Raw genomic sequence first — 14,486 nt, forward strand, 5'->3', positions numbered from 1 at the left:
TATTGAGTTCTATAAGATAAAGCCATAAACATGTTTGTCTGAGTCTTCTATCAAAAGTTACAGCGATTTATATGAAGTTGTTCAAAAACGCTTTATTTCGCCAAGACAATGCGTTTCTCACTGTTACATGCATTTGAATGGGAAACTCGCCTGAAACAAAGTATAGGTTTTCATTATGTGAATAATTTTAAAATCTTAGCTCAAACGGCTGCAAAACCTGTTTGCCCAGCACGGGGACATTGAGTTCTATAAGATAAAGCCATAAGCATGTTTGTCTGAGTCTTCTATCAAAAGTTACAGCGATTTATATGAAGTTGTTCAAAAACGCTTTATTTCGCCAAGACAATGCGTTTCTCACTGTTACATGCATTTGAATGGGAAACTCGCCTGAAACAAAGTATAGGTTTTCATTATGTGAATAATTTTAAAATCTTAGCTCAAACGGCTGCAAAACCTGTTCTGTTTGCCCAGCACGGGGATATTGAGTTCTATAAGATAAAGCCATAAACATGTTTGTCTGAGTCTTCTATCAAAAGTTACAGCGATTTATATGAAGTTGTTCAAAAACGCTTTATTTCGCCAAGACAATGCGTTTCTCACTGTTACATGCATTTGAATGGGAAACTCGCCTGAAACAAAGTATAGGTTTTCATTATGTGAATAATTTTAAAATCTTAGCTCAAACGGCTGCAAAACCTGTTTGCCCAGCACGGGGACATTGAGTTCTATAAGATAAAGTCATGAATACGTATATCTGAATCTTCCATCAAAAGTTACAGCGATTTATATGAAGTTGTTCAAAAACGCTTTATTTCGCCAAGACAATGCGTTTCTCACTGTTACATGCATTTGAATGGGAAACTCGCCTGAGACAAAGTATAGGTTTTCATTATGTGAATAATTTTAAAATCTTAGCTCAAACGGCTGCAAAACCTGTTTGCCCAGCACGGGGATATTGAGTTCTATAAGATAAAGCCATAAACATGTTTGTCTGAGTCTTCTATCAAAAGTTACAGCGATTTATATGAAGTTGTTCAAAAACGCTTTATTTCGCCAAGACAATGCGTTTCTCACTGTTACATGCATTTGAATGGGAAACTCGCCTGAAACAAAGTATAGGTTTTCATTATGTGAATAATTTTAAAATCTTAGCTCAAACGGCTGCAAAACCTGTTTGCCCAGCACGGGGACATTGAGTTCTATAAGATAAAGCCATAAACATGTTTGTCTGAGTCTTCTATCAAAAGTTACAGCGATTTATATGAAGTTGTTCAAAAACGCTTTATTTCGCCAAGACAATGCGTTTCTCACTGTTACATGCATTTGAATGGGAAACTCGCCTGAAACAAAGTATAGGTTTTCATTATGTGAATAATTTTAAAATCTTAGCTCAAACGGCTGCAAAACCTGTTTGCCCAGCACGGGGACATTGAGTTCTATAAGATAAAGTCATGAATACGTATATCTGAATCTTCCATCAAAAGTTACAGCGATTTATATGAAGTTGTTCAAAAACGCTTTATTTCGCCAAGACAATGCGTTTCTCACTGTTACATGCATTTGAATGGGAAACTCGCCTGAAACAAAGTATAGGTTTTCATTATGTGAATAATTTTAAAATCTTAGCTCAAACGGCTGCAAAACCTGTTCTGTTTGCCCAGCACGGGGATATTGAGTTCTATAAGATAAAGCCATAAACATGTTTGTCTGAGTCTTCTATCAAAAGTTACAGCGATTTATATGAAGTTGTTCAAAAACGCTTTATTTCGCCAAGACAATGCGTTTCTCACTGTTACATGCATTTGAATGGGAAACTCGCCTGAAACAAAGTATAGGTTTTCATTATGTGAATAATTTTAAAATCTTAGCTCAAACGGCTGCAAAACCTGTTTGCCCAGCACGGGGACATTGAGTTCTATAAGATAAAGCCATAAGCATGTTTGTCTGAGTCTTCTATCAAAAGTTACAGCGATTTATATGAAGTTGTTCAAAAACGCTTTATTTCGCCAAGACAATGCGTTTCTCACTGTTACATGCATTTGAATGGGAAACTCGCCTGAAACAAAGTATAGGTTTTCATTATGTGAATAATTTTAAAATCTTAGCTCAAACGGCTGCAAAACCTGTTTGCCCAGCACGGGGATATTGAGTTCTATAAGATAAAGCCATAAACATGTTTGTCTGAGTCTTCTATCAAAAGTTACAGCGATTTATATGAAGTTGTTCAAAAACGCTTTATTTCGCCAAGACAATGCGTTTCTCACTGTTACATGCATTTGAATGGGAAACTCGCCTGAAACAAAGTATAGGTTTTCATTATGTGAATAATTTTAAAATCTTAGCTCAAACGGCTGCAAAACCTGTTTGCCCAGCACGGGGACATTGAGTTCTATAAGATAAAGCCATAAGCATGTTTGTCTGAGTCTTCTATCAAAAGTTACAGCGATTTATATGAAGTTGTTCAAAAACGCTTTATTTCGCCAAGACAATGCGTTTCTCACTGTTACATGCATTTGAATGGGAAACTCGCCTGAAACAAAGTATAGGTTTTCATTATGTGAATAATTTTAAAATCTTAGCTCAAACGGCTGCAAAACCTGTTTGCCCAGCACGGGGATATTGAGTTCTATAAGATAAAGTCATGAATACGTATATCTGAATCTTCCATCAAAAGTTACAGCGATTTATATGAAGTTGTTCAAAAACGCTTTATTTCGCCAAGACAATGCGTTTCTCACTGTTACATGCATTTGAATGGGAAACTCGCCTGAGACAAAGTATAGGTTTTCATTATGTGAATAATTTTAAAATCTTAGCTCAAACGGCTGCAAAACCTGTTTGCCCAGCACGGGGATATTGAGTTCTATAAGATAAAGCCATAAACATGTTTGTCTGAGTCTTCTATCAAAAGTTACAGCGATTTATATGAAGTTGTTCAAAAACGCTTTATTTCGCCAAGACAATGCGTTTCTCACTGTTACATGCATTTGAATGGGAAACTCGCCTGAAACAAAGTATAGGTTTTCATTATGTGAATAATTTTAAAATCTTAGCTCAAACGGCTGCAAAACCTGTTTGCCCAGCACGGGGACATTGAGTTCTATAAGATAAAGCCATAAGCATGTTTGTCTGAGTCTTCTATCAAAAGTTACAGCGATTTATATGAAGTTGTTCAAAAACGCTTTATTTCGCCAAGACAATGCGTTTCTCACTGTTACATGCATTTGAATGGGAAACTCGCCTGAAACAAAGTATAGGTTTTCATTATGTGAATAATTTTAAAATCTTAGCTCAAACGGCTGCAAAACCTGTTTGCCCAGCACGGGGATATTGAGTTCTATAAGATAAAGCCATAAACATGTTTGTCTGAGTCTTCTATCAAAAGTTACAGCGATTTATATGAAGTTGTTCAAAAACGCTTTATTTCGCCAAGACAATGCGTTTCTCACTGTTACATGCATTTGAATGGGAAACTCGCCTGAAACAAAGTATAGGTTTTCATTATGTGAATAATTTTAAAATCTTAGCTCAAACGGCTGCAAAACCTGTTCTGTTTGCCCAGCACGGGGATATTGAGTTCTATAAGATAAAGCCATAAACATGTTTGTCTGAGTCTTCTATCAAAAGTTACAGCGATTTATATGAAGTTGTTCAAAAACGCTTTATTTCGCCAAGACAATGCGTTTCTCACTGTTACATGCATTTGAATGGGAAACTCGCCTGAAACAAAGTATAGGTTTTCATTATGTGAATAATTTTAAAATCTTAGCTCAAACGGCTGCAAAACCTGTTTGCCCAGCACGGGGACATTGAGTTCTATAAGATAAAGTCATGAATACGTATATCTGAATCTTCCATCAAAAGTTACAGCGATTTATATGAAGTTGTTCAAAAACGCTTTATTTCGCCAAGACAATGCGTTTCTCACTGTTACATGCATTTGAATGGGAAACTCGCCTGAGACAAAGTATAGGTTTTCATTATGTGAATAATTTTAAAATCTTAGCTCAAACGGCTGCAAAACCTGTTTGCCCAGCACGGGGATATTGAGTTCTATAAGATAAAGCCATAAACATGTTTGTCTGAGTCTTCTATCAAAAGTTACAGCGATTTATATGAAGTTGTTCAAAAACGCTTTATTTCGCCAAGACAATGCGTTTCTCACTGTTACATGCATTTGAATGGGAAACTCGCCTGAAACAAAGTATAGGTTTTCATTATGTGAATAATTTTAAAATCTTAGCTCAAACGGCTGCAAAACCTGTTTGCCCAGCACGGGGACATTGAGTTCTATAAGATAAAGCCATAAACATGTTTGTCTGAGTCTTCTATCAAAAGTTACAGCGATTTATATGAAGTTGTTCAAAAACGCTTTATTTCGCCAAGACAATGCGTTTCTCACTGTTACATGCATTTGAATGGGAAACTCGCCTGAAACAAAGTATAGGTTTTCATTATGTGAATAATTTTAAAATCTTAGCTCAAACGGCTGCAAAACCTGTTTGCCCAGCACGGGGACATTGAGTTCTATAAGATAAAGTCATGAATACGTATATCTGAATCTTCCATCAAAAGTTACAGCGATTTATATGAAGTTGTTCAAAAACGCTTTATTTCGCCAAGACAATGCGTTTCTCACTGTTACATGCATTTGAATGGGAAACTCGCCTGAAACAAAGTATAGGTTTTCATTATGTGAATAATTTTAAAATCTTAGCTCAAACGGCTGCAAAACCTGTTTGCCCAGCACGGGGACATTGAGTTCTATAAGATAAAGCCATAAACATGTTTGTCTGAGTCTTCTATCAAAAGTTACAGCGATTTATATGAAGTTGTTCAAAAACGCTTTATTTCGCCAAGACAATGCGTTTCTCACTGTTACATGCATTTGAATGGGAAACTCGCCTGAAACAAAGTATAGGTTTTCATTATGTGAATAATTTTAAAATCTTAGCTCAAATGGCTGCAAAACCTGTTTGCCCAGCACGGGGACATTGAGTTCTATAAGATAAAGCCATAAACATGTTTGTCTGAGTCTTCTATCAAAAGTTACAGCGATTTATATGAAGTTGTTCAAAAACGCTTTATTTCGCCAAGACAATGCGTTTCTCACTGTTACATGCATTTGAATGGGAAACTCGCCTGAAACAAAGTATAGGTTTTCATTATGTGAATAATTTTAAAATCTTAGCTCAAACGGCTGCAAAACCTGTTTGCCCAGCACGGGGATATTGAGTTCTATAAGATAAAGCCATAAACATGTTTGTCTGAGTCTTCTATCAAAAGTTACAGCGATTTATATGAAGTTGTACAAAAACGCTTTATTTCGCCAAGACAATGCGTTTCTCACTGTTACATGCATTTGAATGGGAAACTCGCCTGAGACAAAGTATAGGTTTTCATTATGTGAATAATTTTAAAATCTTAGCTCAAACGGCTGCAAAACCTGTTTGCCCAGCACGGGGAGATTGAGTTCTATAAGATAAAGCCATAAACATGTTTGTCTGAGTCTTCTATCAAAAGTTACAGCGATTTATATGAAGTTGTTCAAAAACGCTTTATTTCGCCAAGACAATGCGTTTCTCACTGTTACATGCATTTGAATGGGAAACTCGCCTGAAACAAAGTATAGGTTTTCATTATGTGAATAATTTTAAAATCTTAGCTCAAACGGCTGCAAAACCTGTTTGCCCAGCACGGGGATATTGAGTTCTATAAGATAAAGTCATAAACATGTTTGTCTGAGTCTTCTATCAAAAGTTACAGCGATTTATATGAAGTTGTTCAAAAACGCTTTATTTCGCCAAGACAATGCGTTTCTCACTGTTACATGCATTTGAATGGGAAACTCGCCTGAAACAAAGTATAGGTTTTCATTATGTGAATAATTTTAAAATCTTAGCTCAAACGGCTGCAAAACCTGTTTGCCCAGCACGGGGATATTGAGTTCTATAAGATAAAGCCATAAACATGTTTGTCTGAGTCTTCTATCAAAAGTTACAGCTATTTATATGAAGTTGTACAAAAACGCTTTATTTCGCCAAGACAATGCGTTTCTCACTGTTACATGCATTTGAATGGGAAACTCGCCTGAGACAAAGTATAGGTTTTCATTATGTGAATAATTTTTAAATCTTAGCTCAAACGGCTGCAAAACCTGTTCTGTTTGCCCAGCACGGGGATATTGAGTTCTATAAGATAAAGCCATAAACATGTTTGTCTGAGTCTTCTATCAAAAGTTACAGCGATTTATATGAAGTTGTTCAAAAACGCTTTATTTCGCCAAGACAATGCGTTTCTCACTGTTACATGCATTTGAATGGGAAACTCGCCTGAAACAAAGTATAGGTTTTCATTATGTGAATAATTTTAAAATCTTAGCTCAAACGGCTGCAAAACCTGTTCTGTTTGCCCAGCACGGGGATATTGAGTTCTATAAGATAAAGCCATAAACATGTTTGTCTGAGTCTTCTATCAAAAGTTACAGCGATTTATATGAAGTTGTTCAAAAACGCTTTATTTCGCCAAGACAATGCGTTTCTCACTGTTACATGCATTTGAATGGGAAACTCGCCTGAAACAAAGTATAGGTTTTCATTATGTGAATAATTTTAAAATCTTAGCTCAAACGGCTGCAAAACCTGTTTGCCCAGCACGGGGATATTGAGTTCTATAAGATAAAGTCATGAATACGTATATCTGAATCTTCTATCAAAAGTTACAGCTATTTATATGAAGTTGTTCAAAAACGCTTTATTTCGCCAAGACAATGCGTTTCTCACTGTTACATGCATTTGAATGGGAAACTCGCCTGAAACAAAGTATAGGTTTTCATTATGTGAATAATTTTAAAATCTTAGCTCAAACGGCTGCAAAACCTGTTCTGTTTGCCCAGCACGGGGATATTGAGTTCTATAAGATAAAGCCATAAACATGTTTGTCTGAGTCTTCTATCAAAAGTTACAGCGATTTATATGAAGTTGTTCAAAAACGCTTTATTTCGCCAAGACAATGCGTTTCTCACTGTTACATGCATTTGAATGGGAAACTCGCCTGAAACAAAGTATAGGTTTTCATTATGTGAATAATTTTAAAATCTTAGCTCAAACGGCTGCAAAACCTGTTTGCCCAGCACGGGGACATTGAGTTCTATAAGATAAAGTCATGAATACGTATATCTGAATCTTCCATCAAAAGTTACAGCGATTTATATGAAGTTGTTCAAAAACGCTTTATTTCGCCAAGACAATGCGTTTCTCACTGTTACATGCATTTGAATGGGAAACTCGCCTGAGACAAAGTATAGGTTTTCATTATGTGAATAATTTTAAAATCTTAGCTCAAACGGCTGCAAAACCTGTTTGCCCAGCACGGGGACATTGAGTTCTATAAGATAAAGTCATGAATACGTATATCTGAATCTTCCATCAAAAGTTACAGCGATTTATATGAAGTTGTTCAAAAACGCTTTATTTCGCCAAGACAATGCGTTTCTCACTGTTACATGCATTTGAATGGGAAACTCGCCTGAAACAAAGTATAGGTTTTCATTATGTGAATAATTTTAAAATCTTAGCTCAAACGGCTGCAAAACCTGTTTGCCCAGCACGGGGACATTGAGTTCTATAAGATAAAGTCATGAATACGTATATCTGAATCTTCTATCAAAAGTTACAGCTATTTATATGAAGTTGTTCAAAAACGCTTTATTTCGCCAAGACAATGCGTTTCTCACTGTTACATGCATTTGAATGGGAAACTCGCCTGAAACAAAGTATAGGTTTTCATTATGTGAATAATTTTAAAATCTTAGCTCAAACGGCTGCAAAACCTGTTCTGTTTGCCCAGCACGGGGATATTGAGTTCTATAAGATAAAGCCATAAACATGTTTGTCTGAGTCTTCTATCAAAAGTTACAGCGATTTATATGAAGTTGTTCAAAAACGCTTTATTTCGCCAAGACAATGCGTTTCTCACTGTTACATGCATTTGAATGGGAAACTCGCCTGAAACAAAGTATAGGTTTTCATTATGTGAATAATTTTAAAATCTTAGCTCAAACGGCTGCAAAACCTGTTCTGTTTGCCCAGCACGGGGATATTGAGTTCTATAAGATAAAGCCATAAACATGTTTGTCTGAGTCTTCTATCAAAAGTTACAGCGATTTATATGAAGTTGTTCAAAAACGCTTTATTTCGCCAAGACAATGCGTTTCTCACTGTTACATGCATTTGAATGGGAAACTCGCCTGAAACAAAGTATAGGTTTTCATTATGTGAATAATTTTTAAATCTTAACTCAAACGGCTGCAAAACCTGTTCTGTTTGCCCAGCACGGGGATATGGAGTTCTATAAGATAAAGCCATAAACATGTTTGTCTGAGTCTTCTATCAAAAGTTACAGCGATTTATATGAAGTTGTTCAAAAACGCTTTATTTCGCCAAGACAATGCGTTTCTCACTGTTACATGCATTTGAATGGGAAACTCGCCTGAAACAAAGTATAGGTTTTCATTATGTGAATAATTTTAAAATCTTAGCTCAAACGGCTGCAAAACCTGTTTGCCCAGCACGGGGATATTGAGTTCTATAAGATAAATTCATGAATACATATATCTGAATCTTCTATCAAAAGTTACAGCTATTTATATGAAGTTGTACAAAAACGCTTTATTTTGCCAAGACAATGCGTTTCTCACTGTTACATGCATTTGAATGGGAAACTCGCCTGAAACAAAGTATAGGTTTTCATTATGTGAATAATTTTAAAATCTTAGCTCAAACGGCTGCAAAACCTGTTTGCCCAGCACGGGGATATTGAGTTCTATAAGATAAATTCATGAATACATATATCTGAATCTTCTATCAAAAGTTACAGCTATTTATATGAAGTTGTACAAAAACGCTTTATTTTGCCAAGACAATGCGTTTCTCACTGTTACATGCATTTGAATGGGAAACTCGCCTGAAACAAAGTATAGGTTTTCATTATGTGAATAATTTTAAAATCTTAGCTCAAACGGCTGCAAAACCTGTTTGCCCAGCACGGGGACATTGAGTTCTATAAGATAAAGCCATAAACATGTTTGTCTGAGTCTTCTATCAAAAGTTACAGCGATTTATATGAAGTTGTTCAAAAACGCTTTATTTTGCCAAGACAATGCGTTTCTCACTGTTACATGCATTTGAATGGGAAACTCGCCTGAAACAAAGTATAGGTTTTCATTATGTGAATAATTTTAAAATCTTAGCTCAAACGGCTGCAAAACCTGTTTGCCCAGCACGGGGACATTGAGTTCTATAAGATAAAGCCATAAACATGTTTGTCTGAGTCTTCTATCAAAAGTTACAGCGATTTATATGAAGTTGTTCAAAAACGCTTTATTTCGCCAAGACAATGCGTTTCTCACTGTTACATGCATTTGAATGGGAAACTCGCCTGAGACAAAGTATAGGTTTTCATTATGTGAATAATTTTAAAATCTTAGCTCAAACGGCTGCAAAACCTGTTCTGTTTGCCCAGCACGGGGATATTGAGTTCTATAAGATAAAGCCATAAACATGTTTGTCTGAGTCTTCTATCAAAAGTTACAGCGATTTATATGAAGTTGTTCAAAAACGCTTTATTTCGCCAAGACAATGCGTTTCTCACTGTTACATGCATTTGAATGGGAAACTCGCCTGAAACAAAGTATAGGTTTTCATTATGTGAATAATTTTAAAATCTTAGCTCAAACGGCTGCAAAACCTGTTTGCCCAGCACGGGGACATTGAGTTCTATAAGATAAAGCCATAAACATGTTTGTCTGAGTCTTCTATCAAAAGTTACAGCGATTTATATGAAGTTGTTCAAAAACGCTTTATTTCGCCAAGACAATGCGTTTCTCACTGTTACATGCATTTGAATGGGAAACTCGCCTGAAACAAAGTATAGGTTTTCATTATGTGAATAATTTTAAAATCTTAGCTCAAACGGCTGCAAAACCTGTTTGCCCAGCACGGGGACATTGAGTTCTATAAGATAAAGTCATGAATACGTATATCTGAATCTTCCATCAAAAGTTACAGCGATTTATATGAAGTTGTTCAAAAACGCTTTATTTCGCCAAGACAATGCGTTTCTCACTGTTACATGCATTTGAATGGGAAACTCGCCTGAGACAAAGTATAGGTTTTCATTATGTGAATAATTTTAAAATCTTAGCTCAAACGGCTGCAAAACCTGTTTGCCCAGCACGGGGACATTGAGTTCTATAAGATAAAGTCATGAATACGTATATCTGAATCTTCCATCAAAAGTTACAGCGATTTATATGAAGTTGTTCAAAAACGCTTTATTTCGCCAAGACAATGCGTTTCTCACTGTTACATGCATTTGAATGGGAAACTCGCCTGAAACAAAGTATAGGTTTTCATTATGTGAATAATTTTAAAATCTTAGCTCAAACGGCTGCAAAACCTGTTTGCCCAGCACGGGGACATTGAGTTCTATAAGATAAAGTCATGAATACGTATATCTGAATCTTCTATCAAAAGTTACAGCTATTTATATGAAGTTGTTCAAAAACGCTTTATTTCGCCAAGACAATGCGTTTCTCACTGTTACATGCATTTGAATGGGAAACTCGCCTGAAACAAAGTATAGGTTTTCATTATGTGAATAATTTTAAAATCTTAGCTCAAACGGCTGCAAAACCTGTTCTGTTTGCCCAGCACGGGGATATTGAGTTCTATAAGATAAAGCCATAAACATGTTTGTCTGAGTCTTCTATCAAAAGTTACAGCGATTTATATGAAGTTGTTCAAAAACGCTTTATTTCGCCAAGACAATGCGTTTCTCACTGTTACATGCATTTGAATGGGAAACTCGCCTGAAACAAAGTATAGGTTTTCATTATGTGAATAATTTTAAAATCTTAGCTCAAACGGCTGCAAAACCTGTTCTGTTTGCCCAGCACGGGGATATTGAGTTCTATAAGATAAAGCCATAAACATGTTTGTCTGAGTCTTCTATCAAAAGTTACAGCGATTTATATGAAGTTGTTCAAAAACGCTTTATTTCGCCAAGACAATGCGTTTCTCACTGTTACATGCATTTGAATGGGAAACTCGCCTGAAACAAAGTATAGGTTTTCATTATGTGAATAATTTTTAAATCTTAACTCAAACGGCTGCAAAACCTGTTCTGTTTGCCCAGCACGGGGATATGGAGTTCTATAAGATAAAGCCATAAACATGTTTGTCTGAGTCTTCTATCAAAAGTTACAGCGATTTATATGAAGTTGTTCAAAAACGCTTTATTTCGCCAAGACAATGCGTTTCTCACTGTTACATGCATTTGAATGGGAAACTCGCCTGAAACAAAGTATAGGTTTTCATTATGTGAATAATTTTAAAATCTTAGCTCAAACGGCTGCAAAACCTGTTTGCCCAGCACGGGGATATTGAGTTCTATAAGATAAATTCATGAATACATATATCTGAATCTTCTATCAAAAGTTACAGCTATTTATATGAAGTTGTACAAAAACGCTTTATTTTGCCAAGACAATGCGTTTCTCACTGTTACATGCATTTGAATGGGAAACTCGCCTGAAACAAAGTATAGGTTTTCATTATGTGAATAATTTTAAAATCTTAGCTCAAACGGCTGCAAAACCTGTTTGCCCAGCACGGGGATATTGAGTTCTATAAGATAAATTCATGAATACATATATCTGAATCTTCTATCAAAAGTTACAGCTATTTATATGAAGTTGTACAAAAACGCTTTATTTTGCCAAGACAATGCGTTTCTCACTGTTACATGCATTTGAATGGGAAACTCGCCTGAAACAAAGTATAGGTTTTCATTATGTGAATAATTTTAAAATCTTAGCTCAAACGGCTGCAAAACCTGTTTGCCCAGCACGGGGACATTGAGTTCTATAAGATAAAGCCATAAACATGTTTGTCTGAGTCTTCTATCAAAAGTTACAGCGATTTATATGAAGTTGTTCAAAAACGCTTTATTTCGCCAAGACAATGCGTTTCTCACTGTTACATGCATTTGAATGGGAAACTCGCCTGAAACAAAGTATAGGTTTTCATTATGTGAATAATTTTAAAATCTTAGCTCAAACGGCTGCAAAACCTGTTTGCCCAGCACGGGGATATTGAGTTCTATAAGATAAAGTCATGAATACGTATATCTGAATCTTCCATCAAAAGTTACAGCGATTTATATGAAGTTGTTCAAAAACGCTTTATTTCGCCAAGACAATGCGTTTCTCACTGTTACATGCATTTGAATGGGAAACTCGCCTGAAACAAAGTATAGGTTTTCATTATGTGAATAATTTTAAAATCTTAGCTCAAACGGCTGCAAAACCTGTTTGCCCAGCACGGGGATATTGAGTTCTATAAGATAAAGCCATAAGCATGTTTGTCTGAGTCTTCTATCAAAAGTTACAGCGATTTATATGAAGTTGTTCAAAAACGCTTTATTTCGCCAAGACAATGCGTTTCTCACTGTTACATGCATTTGAATGGGAAACTCGCCTGAAACAAAGTATAGGTTTTCATTATGTGAATAATTTTAAAATCTTAGCTCAAACGGCTGCAAAACCTGTTTGCCCAGCACGGGGACATTGAGTTCTATAAGATAAAGCCATAAACATGTTTGTCTGAGTCTTCTATCAAAAGTTACAGCGATTTATATGAAGTTGTTCAAAAACGCTTTATTTCGCCAAGACAATGCGTTTCTCACTGTTACATGCATTTGAATGGGAAACTCGCCTGAAACAAAGTATAGGTTTTCATTATGTGAATAATTTTAAAATCTTAGCTCAAACGGCTGCAAAACCTGTTTGCCCAGCACGGGGACATTGAGTTCTATAAGATAAAGTCATGAATACGTATATCTGAATCTTCCATCAAAAGTTACAGCGATTTATATGAAGTTGTTCAAAAACGCTTTATTTCGCCAAGACAATGCGTTTCTCACTGTTACATGCATTTGAATGGGAAACTCGCCTGAGACAAAGTATAGGTTTTCATTATGTGAATAATTTTAAAATCTTAGCTCAAACGGCTGCAAAACCTGTTTGCCCAGCACGGGGATATTGAGTTCTATAAGATAAAGCCATAAACATGTTTGTCTGAGTCTTCTATCAAAAGTTACAGCGATTTATATGAAGTTGTTCAAAAACGCTTTATTTCGCCAAGACAATGCGTTTCTCACTGTTACATGCATTTGAATGGGAAACTCGCCTGAAACAAAGTATAGGTTTTCATTATGTGAATAATTTTAAAATCTTAGCTCAAACGGCTGCAAAACCTGTTTGCCCAGCACGGGGACATTGAGTTCTATAAGATAAAGTCATGAATACGTATATCTGAATCTTCCATCAAAAGTTACAGCGATTTATATGAAGTTGTTCAAAAACGCTTTATTTCGCCAAGACAATGCGTTTCTCACTGTTACATGCATTTGAATGGGAAACTCGCCTGAAACAAAGTATAGGTTTTCATTATGTGAATAATTTTAAAATCTTAGCTCAAACGGCTGCAAAACCTGTTTGCCCAGCACGGGGACATTGAGTTCTATAAGATAAAGCCATAAACATGTTTGTCTGAGTCTTCTATCAAAAGTTACAGCGATTTATATGAAGTTGTTCAAAAACGCTTTATTTCGCCAAGACAATGCGTTTCTCACTGTTACATGCATTTGAATGGGAAACTCGCCTGAAACAAAGTATAGGTTTTCATTATGTGAATAATTTTAAAATCTTAGCTCAAACGGCTGCAAAACCTGTTTGCCCAGCACGGGGATATTGAGTTCTATAAGATAAAGTCATGAATACGTATATCTGAATCTTCCATCAAAAGTTACAGCGATTTATATGAAGTTGTTCAAAAACGCTTTATTTCGCCAAGACAATGCGTTTCTCACTGTTACATGCATTTGAATGGGAAACTCGCCTGAAACAAAGTATAGGTTTTCATTATGTGAATAATTTTAAAATCTTAGCTCAAACGGCTGCAAAACCTGTTTGCCCAGCACGGGGACATTGAGTTCTATAAGATAAAGCCATAAACATGTTTGTCTGAGTCTTCTATCAAAAGTTACAGCGATTTATATGAAGTTGTTCAAAAACGCTTTATTTCGCCAAGACAATGCGTTTCTCACTGTTACATGCATTTGAATGGGAAACTCGCCTGAAACAAAGTATAGGTTTTCATTATGTGAATAATTTTAAAATCTTAGCTCAAACGGCTGCAAAACCTGTTTGCCCAGCACGGGGACATTGAGTTCTATAAGATAAAGCCATAAACATGTTTGTCTGAGTCTTCTATCAAAAGTTACAGCGATTTATATGAAGTTGTTCAAAAACGCTTTATTTCGCCAAGACAATGCGTTTCTCACTGTTACATGCATTTGAATGGGAAACTCGCCTGAAACAAAGTATAGGTTTTCATTATGTGAATAATTTTAAAATCTTAGCT

The sequence above is a fragment of the Rhamphochromis sp. 'chilingali' genome (genome assembly GCF_963969265.1).
Source record: "Rhamphochromis sp. 'chilingali' genome assembly, chromosome: 18".
NCBI classification, from domain to species: domain Eukaryota; kingdom Metazoa; phylum Chordata; class Actinopteri; order Cichliformes; family Cichlidae; genus Rhamphochromis; species Rhamphochromis sp. 'chilingali'.